At 35.4% G+C, this 11,631-nt stretch overlaps 1 pseudogene; it reads left to right on the plus strand.

Moving 5' to 3' along the window:
- Positions 1-8,118: 8,118 nt before the first annotated feature.
- LOC134257359 (uncharacterized) lies at positions 8,119-11,047 on the plus strand (annotated as a pseudogene).
- Positions 11,048-11,631: the final 584 nt, after the last annotated feature.

Consider the following 11,631-nt stretch of genomic DNA (forward strand, 5'->3'; position numbering starts at 1 on the left):
TCCTAGGATCCGCTCCTTACAGGTGCGCTAAGCCTTGATCACTACTGTAAACAAAACATTCATCTCGCCGAAATGTTCACGATTCCGCTAAACTGAGAAAGTTTACACATGGTTTATCATATCATAAGAAACATCAGCCCTGTACAATGCAGAAATGCTCGAATTGAAGGTGGCATGTCAGATTCGTTTTTCGGCAGAACCTCTAAAAATGAAAGTGAAATTTCAGAGTTCTCACTGGCGTTATAATACACAAAATAATTCGGCTGATCTTCTTAAAAAATTACATTTGCCAAGCTTTATTGGTAGGAAAGATACTGCCAATTAACAAGTATGAGGCTCAGTTCAGTACATCTGCCCAATTTCTTTTATGCAAGTCTGCAAATTTAGGAACTTGTAATTTTTTCCTGCACTACTTTCTTCTCCTACCGATTCTAAAAATAAAATGGGATGTTCCTAATTAAGGTCTTCCGTTTCCAACAGAAAGGACTTATACGACTCGATGGTTGTCCAAGCTTAGCTAATGGACCATTGTTTAAGTGATGATAAAAATGAAAGTCTTGTCCAGTACGGGGCGACATATGCTATTGCTTGCAATAGCAGACTTTCTAGTTATTATTTTTCTTCTTCTTCCTGGAACTTTTTTGTCCGGGAATGATCTTGTAAACTGTTCGTCCGATGTAGGTAAAACCTTTTTAGGGTTAGTAGACATGTTATGTAGATTTGCGGAATCAAGGTCATTTTGCGCGCACGTGCTTGCAAGAGCGTGCACGTGCAACACGTGAAATGACCAATATAATAGATATAGCCACAACTGTTCTATTTTTAAATGAAATGCTTTGAAACTCATAATGTGAGGATATAATAGTAGTATAGACATGACGACATGGTGAAAATAGCAAGATCTCACGCGCATGCACGTGCACTTCGCTCTGATTGGCTGCAACTAAAGTCTCAATATCTTTCTTGTTTTTTGACGAAATCCTTTGAAATTTTGAACATAGCCATGTATTAGGATATCCTACAACATGAAATAAAGCAATTATCATGAAAACACGTGCATGCACGTGCGCTGCAATCTGATTGGCTGAAACTTTAAACAGCTATAACTCCCTTAGTTTTCAACCAAACAGGATGGGATTTGGAACATAGATAGATGTAATGGACCTTTACAAGAAGATATGGTCACCATGCTCATGTATGCACATGCGTGCACGTCAAATGAGTTGAATAAAAATACACTTGAATGAACGTATTTTTAATACTTTTGGATTAAATACTTTAATATTTATTAAAGACTCAAATGCATAGATTCTGTCCTATATAAGGAAGCTTACAGGGAATATGGCACCAAAAGGGAGTTGGGGAGCGTTTGGGGAACATCTGTAACGGTCCCCGTTACAATTAGCACTAGTTTCATTTAGATTGACATATAGGAAGTGTAAAAATCTCTTATCAATAAATTGTTTTGCAATACTAAAAATATTTTTTTGCGATAAAAAAGAACTGATTCAGTAAGTGTATACTGTACACTTGCATTAAACATAATTTAAATGTACTTATTTTATTTTATTTATAGATATTGGATGCAAGATCTGAGATGTGTCTTTTATCAAAATTCATTTTATATACAGTCATTTGAATTCTAAAGATATATCTTTTGATTCCATGTCCGTACCTGTTTTCGTGTGAAACGTATCTTAATTTTTTTTTCAAAATGTTTTTGTAATCGCATGTACATGTGCCCCTTTGAATTTGCACAAATGACCTTGGATCAAGGTGTAAAGTATTAATTCTTATGTTCCTCCGTAAAAAAGATATGAACAGGACACGTTTGCACAGATAGATGGACGAGGCGATTCCTATACATACCCCAAAACTTTGTTTGTGGCGGGTATAACTATAAGACCACTGCACTGGTTATTTGGGCAATAGATTTAGAACAGATCAAGGCACAAACTGCACCATCAACATCTTGTAAAATTCAAATTCACATTAAATTGAAAGGAGCTGGTTACTAAAGGCATTGGGTTTTTGTCAGCTGAAAAAACGTACGTTAAATCTTTGAAACGGCAACACACCCAAATCAAGAAACTTTGACCTTGATTTACATTAAATAATTAATATTGTTTACTGTGAAACAATAAGTCTGACCTTGGTCTTTATATATAGAAACTACCGTCTCGTGTGTCAAAGTTTTTGGTTTCCCTAACAAACAGACACACAGGCATGTTATAATATAATCAATTATTTTTCTTTCGTATGATTTTAATACAGGTATAAAAGGACAGGCCAGTTCTGAATACTAAAACCCCCACTCTGATCGACTCTCATGAATCAATCTCACATTAACATGGTATGCCTAAACAAAGAGTGTACTAAAATTTCAAGAATCTGCAATGAGTATTCTCTGAGAAAACCGTGATGGAAATTTGGTACATATAGACACACAGATAAACAGAAAGTTGGCATTGTATTTATACAAAAATAAATGTCACCTTTTGATATGCAAAACGTGTGTTAAAAGCCCCAATCATCTACTATGAGTAGTTGCCGAAGTTATGCGAAGAACATTTGTTACAGACAGACACACAGACAGCTAAACAGACACAAGGGTAAAAAAGTATACCCCTCTCCTTCAGAGCTAGGGTGGAATTACTACATGTAGTAATCCGTTTGATTGACTGGACAATGTTATAAATGTGTATGATTCACTTTAAGTGTTTGAATAAAATTAACCACAACTCAACAGATTGCAAAATTTGCAAAGTCATTAGTTTTTGAGTGTGTGTTGCATTGCGAACCACGACCATATTTCAGTATAATGTTTCTGTACATATAAGTAATTAATTTTCAAATTATGGATTTGGTTCAGAATGCAACACGTGGTGTACTAGAAGGTTAAACATCATAACCCTCCAACATTTTCCCATATACTCAATGTTAAAGCAGTTGAGGGTACCATACTTTGATCGTTTATTCCAATATTATCCTACCTTTTTTCTCGCAAAATAAACACACAGCACAAAATTAGACATGTTGAATATAATGAAAGTAAGTTTAAAATTGTTGTCAATCAAATTTCATTTTTCGCAAAAAACATGGGCCAAAAAAACAGTCTTGTGGAAACCTCTCCTTTCATTTAGTGATTTGAGAGGAGTTGCGCAAAAGATGGACGGATATCCCGATAACTATATCAAATATACATGTATATATAATATCCATGGCCGGATACCGGATTTTTGATTAAAGGTTATAGTGGATAATTTCATTCTGGAAATGGGTCCACTGGGATAAAGGTACTGGCTTTTTAGCTCTACTGGTCAGAGACCAGAAGAGCTTATGCGATAGTAATGCGTCCGTCGTCCGTCTAGCTGTCTGTCTGTCTGTAAACAATTTTTCAAAATGCTACTCCTACTACAGTTTTGGTCTGATTTCAGTATAACTTGGCACACAAGTAGACTACACTAAGATACATAATTCTGTGTATCGGTTTTTGATTTCGATGAACGGTGTTGCCGTGGTTACTAAAAATAGAAATTTCTGTGAAATTCTTTCAAAATGCTACTCCTCCTACAGTTTTAGTCTGATTTCAATATAACTTGGCACACAAGTAGACTACACTAAGATACACAATTCTCTATATCGGTTTTTGATTTCAATGAAAGGTGTTGCCATGGTTACTAAAAATAGAAATTTCTGTGAAATTCTTTCAAAATGCTACTCCTTCTACAGTTTTAGTCTGATTTCAATATAACTTGGCACACAAGTAGACTACAATAAGATACATAATTCTGTGTATGAGTTTTTGATTTCGATGAACGGTGTTGCCGTGGTTACTAAAAAGTAGAAATTTCTGTGAAATTCTTTCAAAATGCCACTCCTTCTACAGTTTTAGTCTGATTTCAATATAACTTAGCACACACGTAGACTACACTAAGATACATAATTCTGTGTATCGGTTCTTGATTTCGATGAACGGTGTTGCCGTGGTTACTAAAAATAGAAATTTCTGTGAAATTCTTTCAAAATGCCACTACTTCTACAGTTTTAGTCTGATTTAGCCACTCCTTCTACAGTTTTAGTCTGATTTCAGTATAACTTGGCACACAAGTAGACTACAATAAGATACATAATTCTGTGTATCGGTTTTTGATTTCGATGAACGGTGTTGCCGTGGTTACTAAAAATAGAAATTTCTGTGAAATTCTTTCAAAATGCTACTCCAAATACAATTTTAGTCTGATTATAATATAAATGTGGCATGCAAGTAGACTGCACTAAGAACATAAAGAGACTTAATCAAGGATCATTATTCTATTTATTGCTGTTGAAAAGTTTCAATTTCCAACTGCTTAAGTACTTTTCTCTTCCTTTGCTATAAGTACAAACCAGTAGAGCTTCAGTCTCGACAGAGACTTCTGGTTTTTTACAGTGTAGTTATCTACCAAAGTGTGGTATGAATAATAGTCATATCATTTCTTCATACATGTAAGGGCGGATGTAACACCCCCCCCCCCACTCCTTTGAATCCTACAATCATATCAAGCCTCTGTCGAAGTGGAGAAAGAGGACTTCAAATAGAGCTTTTAAAGTTGAATGAAATTCATCACAGGTATGACAAAACAAGAACCTCCGACAGTGTAGAAATTGATAAGTTTGATGGGATTCGGATTCGATAGGGTATATTCTTAAGTACAGGCATGTAAACATAAAAGACTACTAATGATTCGGCAAAGAATTATAAATCCAGAGGATATGTCGAATCTTACGGGTGCGTATCATTACTGCTACATTTGCAAAATTTTTATTACTTGTACCTCTGCATAGTCATTACCGCTACAAAAAGCATTACACATAAAAGTATACATTACCTCTGCATTTCCTCTTTCGTTCACGGGTTAGAATAGGTCCTCAGTACCCCCTTGCTTGTCGTAAAAGGCGACTAAATGGGGCGGTCTTTCGGATGAGACCGTATAAACCGAGGCCCCGTGTCACAGCAGGTGTGGCACGATAAAGATCCCTCCCTGCTCAATGGCCCTGAGTGCCGAGCATAGGCCCAAATTTGCAGCCCTTCACCGGCAAAGGTGACGTCTCCATATCAGTGAAATATTCTGGAGAGGGACGTTAAACAGTATACAATCAATCAATCAATCCTCTTTCGTTCGCATGCTGTCACTTATACATGCATAAGATATATATCCCCATGCAATAGAAAATCCCACATTCACTCGCAACTCCAAAATACATGTACCTGGAATGTAGATACAACAAAGCTGACATGGAATAAGTATAATACATGCATTCAAATATTTGAAGCAGTTTATGCTTACATGGCAGAAATCAAATGTTTATTTGACACCGCCATAATCATATTTTACTTCTGTCAAGAATGCCAAAAATTTTAGAATGAGAGCGGTTACTGTAAAACATTGTGCTGATTTTTTTGGGAAAGCTTTGTGATTGGAACTTTTATTCCGTACTTGCATAACTGGCTGATTCCGTATGTAGCGGTAATGTGTTGTTTTTCGACTTAAAAATGTAGCGGTAATGATTGATCGAACATACGGTAATGAGGTGAATTTTTGGTGATGTAGAGTAGGCGTCGGAACCGGGGGGGCCCCCCATTGAACATTGTTTCATAGGCTTAGCCCCCCCCCCCCCCACACACACACACATTCCACAGACACGTCTGGTATTGGTTAAACGTCTGGTATTGATTAAAAATGGGGAAAGTGGTGGTGTTTGGAAAAAAAATTTGGTACTGGAGTTCGGTAATGTTGACCTTCCAATCTTACTGAACGGCCTATTTGGTGAACTTGACAAGATATGAGATAAAGCAAATAACAAGTAAAATCGAATTGGCCGCTAAGGAAACCTAACATTTCAAAAAGTACTTTAAATTTACAATTTTATAAAAGCATCCAAGCAAGGAAAGATCAATTTTTTTTCAGGCTGTCTATAAAGCAAAATATTAAATAAATATTTTTTAATATTTAATGAACATTTGCTCATCAACTGAAGTCAACGATTAATGATAAGAATTAATTATCAGGGACGTAGCAACGGGGGGGGGGGGCTGCCCCCCCCCCCCTCACTTTTTTTTGTCAACAATACTTTTACTGTTGAAAATGTTCATGGAAGGCTGGTTGCCCCCTCCCCCCCACTTTATACTAAAGTTAAATCCTAAGAAGAAAATACAGTATTGTAAGCTTAAAAAATGGATATTAAAAGGTCCCCCACACGAAATAGGATTTTCGACTTTGGGCAATTTTTATTTTTCCTTTTTTTTTTTTTTTTTTGCGTGTCAACCCCCCCCCCCCCCCCCGCACTTTCAAAATCGATGCTACGTGCCTGATTATCATCAAAATGAAGATAAAACACGTGCTGATACCCTGAATCGTTGTCACGTGATATTGCCATTGATTTTGGCTAGAGTAGGCTCATGGTGCGGTGCAAAATCTAGAAACATAATTACCATTGTGTCATTCGCAGCTGTAGCATATTCATAACATTATTTTATAATACTTGTTGAACATAAGTTGAACGATGTTTTCAGTTCTTTTATTCATCATAATCTTTTATCACGTCCTTCTTATCCGGAAAATCATTACGATTTTCTTTCCTATCTTACACTCTCCCAGGATGGGAAGTACCTATTGTAAACTCTTTTTATTTTATCATAAATCATCAACTATCTGAAAAAAAAAATCAAAATGTAATTGATACATAAATATTTACATTTCCAATGTCTTTGTCCGAGATAAAATTACCATATGTAAATGTAATTGATTTCCTCATGAATGTTTTGGCGCGGTTCCAAAAAAAAAACACTTGCAAGGCGGGACAACACCTAGACAGAAGCAGGCTTGGAGCCCGTGGATTGGCGGAATCAAAGCATGTAAATATAAGGAATAACTGTCTTATTTTTCGAATTCATGAAGATGATCAATGGATTGGCTTGTGTGATAATTTTATGCATAAACGCCTTCGGCGTTTATGCAAATTATCACACAAGCCAATCCATTGATCACTTCATGAATTCGAAAAATAAGACAGTTATTCCTTAATAATAACGATTAAAACTTGATTTAAAGCAAGTTTTTTAAAAATAATTTACCCATGATATTATACATGTTATCATTTAAGAATTATTTTTCATGAACTAATAATTTTTTTAAAAAACCCATATCATTTCCCCATGTGCACATTCTAACACAACTGCAAATACATGTAGATCGACCGCTGCTGCGGCCGACAAAAACTCTTGCATGTCACCACAAGGGGCAGCTTGTACTTCTCATGCAATCTTTGTTGAGTAGCAGATGCTGACTGAAAAACTTGGGTCAAATTTATGAAGCTTACCCACAAACTGTAATCGCTTTGACTTTTTTTTATCAATTCTACAGGACTTTTTAGAGTAAAGCCGTTGGGTATATATAAATTTTCTTTTAGTGTATAAATAACAAAACAATCTTTCAAACTTGATTAATGTGTTTTATAGAATCAACTCTCTCTTATTTTTTAAACAATTTTCCTTATTTCTGACTCCATTTTTCTTTTTCCTTCCTTAAGCACTTTTTGAATTTGTGGATGACTTGACACGTCCTCTTCCAAATCCACTGTTATGTCTACTGTTTTATTATAGAAGTGATTGCATCTCTCCAGTTTTCTCCATCCTCTGCATCTAGATAAATCTTTCTGCATTGCCTCACCATATCCTATGAAAATTAAGATTACATGATAATAAATATGCCACCGAGAAAAATATAGTGTTTCTATAAATGCATTAATTTTTTTGAAAACAGGTTGTTTTAAATACTTGTAAATATTCTCTTACTTGAAAGAACACCTTCTTTGTTTCCGTGCGACTGTTGTGGAGGTTGGCTAAAAGTTGTCCCTCTTCAGGAGAAAGGCCATCGTCGGAACCCACGGGTTTTCTCTCCGTTACACTGCATTTAACCCGTGGGAGCATTCGTCGCATCAAGCTCGTACTTATGAATTATTCAGGAGAAAAATCGGTACCGTTCATTGGTTGAAACGAGATTCCGATGAAGGTCTCTCGGAATGGTTGGCCAATCAGAGAGCTTGTTATAAACACCACTCGCATCATCATTAAAGATGGCTACCGTAGAGAGCATGTTCAACCTGACCGAGTTAAAGGAATTCCAGAGGGCTGCTTTGAGTAATTTATTGAAAGGGACCGACGTTTTTGTAAGCGTGAAAATGGGTGCTGGGAAGTCTATATATTACCAGGCTTTCCATACGATGTGGATCACCCCTACTAATGTGTTCGGAACCTTTTATTTTTCGATGTTCTGCATATTATAAAACCTGATGAGTTCAGAGTAGCCCTGGCAGTGGCCCTGGCGAGGGTTAGCGAGACTTCAGCGAGATGGGCTAAATTATTCACGGAAATGTGGCTAGGAAGTGACTAGTACGTGGAGGCATGGTAAACAGAAAAGTTATATTGCGTTTCAGTTTTCACCACCCTAGAATCAGCTGATAATGTCTGTAGAAATGTACTTCAATCAATCAATCTCTTTTACATTCATTCAAACTTAAACAAGTTTTCTATAATACAATTTTCTACAGTCATGAATTAAAATAAATTTCTTTTTGGACAAATAATTTTGCATGGGAACCGGGACTATATTTTTCGGCATCAGATTAGCAAATGAGGCACCAGCATGATTTTAACTGACCAATCAGCTGAATGAGTGTTGCATTATGGGTTACTACGAATACTACAAGAATTTTACGCTTGAAAAAAAGGAAAACCTGATGGTAATGAAAAGCTTTCATAAAAATATTATTTTCATGCTCATAATGACAAACAATTCATTTGTAAATAAACGGCGGAAGTCTAGGTTTCTGAAAGTCATACTCCAAAAGCGATTTTCGTCTGTATTAATTCCTTTGTTGTACTATCGGTGAATACAATTGCCAGGTGAATTCCGTGGCCGAACACGTGATCACTAACGTATACAAAGTTTTGTCCATTTAAATGCATAAGAGATGCTGCTCGTTTTCCTTACCCTTGAAGCGCTGTTGTTCTGATTAAGACGCAAACTACATTTTATTAAACTTTTTTTCCGTTTAACAACAAATTAAAAACGCCCGTAACATCTTTCATAGTTTCTTATCTTTGTATTTTGTGCGCAAGAATATTTTTTTTATTTTGCAGTCCATTAACATGACCTGAACTACGTGTTCGAAGTAAAATGTAAACATCTATTTGGCGTAAACGTTGCTATTCATTCAACGATTGGTCAATTCCTCGTGGTAAGATCCTCTGCGCATTTATAACAATAGCCATATAAGGCAAACAAAGGTTTGTCAGTGTAGATGATTTATATGCACAATATTTACCAGCGAATCGGTCACTTGTGAGCTCTAATTTTCGCCGAAAGTATGTAAGGTATATTGTTATTTTAACACCCCCTCTTTTAGCCACCCCTTTTCTGTTGAAAATCATGAAAGTCTTTCAGAAAGGTCTGATAACATTTATTACAGGACATGTTTCTAACAGAAACAGGCTATAGCAATGTCATGTTTACTGCCAATTTTATTTATAAAACCGGTTCTACCCTATAACCTTTGAATAGGTCAACCTAAACCACATGTCTTGAATTTAAATCACAATAACATTAGTAGGGGTGTGGATGAAGGAGAATCCAGACAGTCGATGCACAGTCCTCGTGGTATGCCCTCTGATAAGCATCATGAAAGAGCAGACCGATTACTTGACTGGCCTTGGGTTTTCGGCAACTTACATCGGCAGGGATATGGAAGAAGGTGACGGTATCAAATGAGGGGATTACGACTTTATTTTCTCATCGCCAGAAGCTGTTGTTGGGAATCCTGAGTGGAGGTCGATGCTTCTTGGTCCTGCAGGAGAGCGTGTTCGTCTTCTGGTTATTGACGAGGCTCATACTGTTCTACACTGGTAAGTCAAGAAAGTTAAAACACAAGCCTATATCTTAAAGTTATTAATTTTATCCATAAACTTGTTTTCTTATCTCACGGGAGAGTTAGTCAGTTACAATGCCCTTGGTATTTTTTTTTCAGTATTTCCTTGAAATTAGATTGGAAAAAAATTTGTAAAATTATATATATCTTGACTCAATATTGAACTTTAACCTAATTATGTGTGTAGTTTGGTCAAGCATGTTGTTTACCTAAGAAGGTGTGACTTTTTTTTATTCCAGAGTGACACCATTAAATAAAAAGAAAAATATTTAAATTTTGAACAGAAAAATGTTTTATCCTTTAAAAAAACCTAAGACTAATTGATGTTTATATAAAGGCAATTACATGAATAATTTGCAACCTCATATATTTTAGGGGAGAAAGTGATGGAAGTGAAGAACCATTCAGGCAGTGGTATGGAAAGCTGGGTGAGCTGCGATCATTACTGGAATGTCCTGTTCTTCTTTTGACAGCAACAGCAACCAGATCAGCGCGCAAGAAGTTGCAACAGAAATTCAGCATGAAAAATTGCCATGAAATTATAGACAATCCAGAGCGTGAAAATATTAAACTGTTTGTTAAAAAGGTAAAAAAAGTTCCACACCACTTGATGAAGTATTTAATTTTGTTATAAAATTGCTTAAAGAAAAGAAAGAATTGTGTGAAAGGTTCATAATATTTTGCACATCTATCAATGCCTGTGGACAAGTTGTATCATTATTAAGACTCAATCTACATGAAGAAATAAAATTTGCACAAATGTATCATTCAAAGACCCCAGAATCTATCAAAGAGGAGATTAGGTTAGATTTAGAAAATGCTGAAGGAAACATTAAAATTTTAGTAGCTACCAGTGCAGCTGGTATGGGTGTAAATTTTAAAGGTGTTTATAATGTTATAAATTATGGTCCTCCAAAGGATATGGATTCATTTGTCCAAGAGTTTGGAAGAGCAGGGCGTGATGGCAAGACCTCCATGGCTTTACTTTTGTACAATGGTAAACAATGTAAGAATTTAGATAGTGATATGAAAAATTACATCAATAACACAGATCAGTGTAGACGAGAATGTTTGTTGAGTGCTTATAATTGTAAGCCTTCACCCTGTGTTGAACATTTATGCTGTGATGTATGTGACAAAAAATGTGATTGTACGAATAATTGTTCAGATTATCAACATCCTTATTTTGAATATGTTCTCTCTGATATTTCTACTTCAGATTCAGATGATTCTGATAGTATAGATCTTCTTCATTTAACAATTTAATATGTATGTCAAAGTGCGTTTGTAAAATTACGTAAATTAAAGCAAGTACAGTATCTTCAATTGATATATATATAGTCTATAGAGTACATTCAAGTTTGGACTTCCAAATTACTGAAACATATCCATTGTATGTGAGATACAAGTGTTTGAGATAATGAAGTTTAACTGTATTCAGATGCATCTGCTGTTCTATTCTCAATATGCATGTATTTTTGGATTTTATAACCAATTGATACCTTAACTGAAAGCATGGGATGAATTTTGTTGTTGAAGTCAGAAATTTTTCTTCATTTTGACCATATAAATTTTTTTTTAAAAATGTATATTAGAAATATATTATTGAACAGTTGTTAATTTGTATTTAAAAATAATTAACATGAACATATATGAAATACT

The sequence above is a fragment of the Saccostrea cucullata genome, unplaced genomic scaffold, assembly GCF_032062105.1.
Source record: "Saccostrea cucullata isolate Sc308-1 unplaced genomic scaffold, CSIRO_AGI_Scuc_v1 ctg16202, whole genome shotgun sequence".
In the NCBI taxonomy this organism is placed as follows: Eukaryota; Metazoa; Mollusca; class Bivalvia; order Ostreida; family Ostreidae; genus Saccostrea; species Saccostrea cuccullata.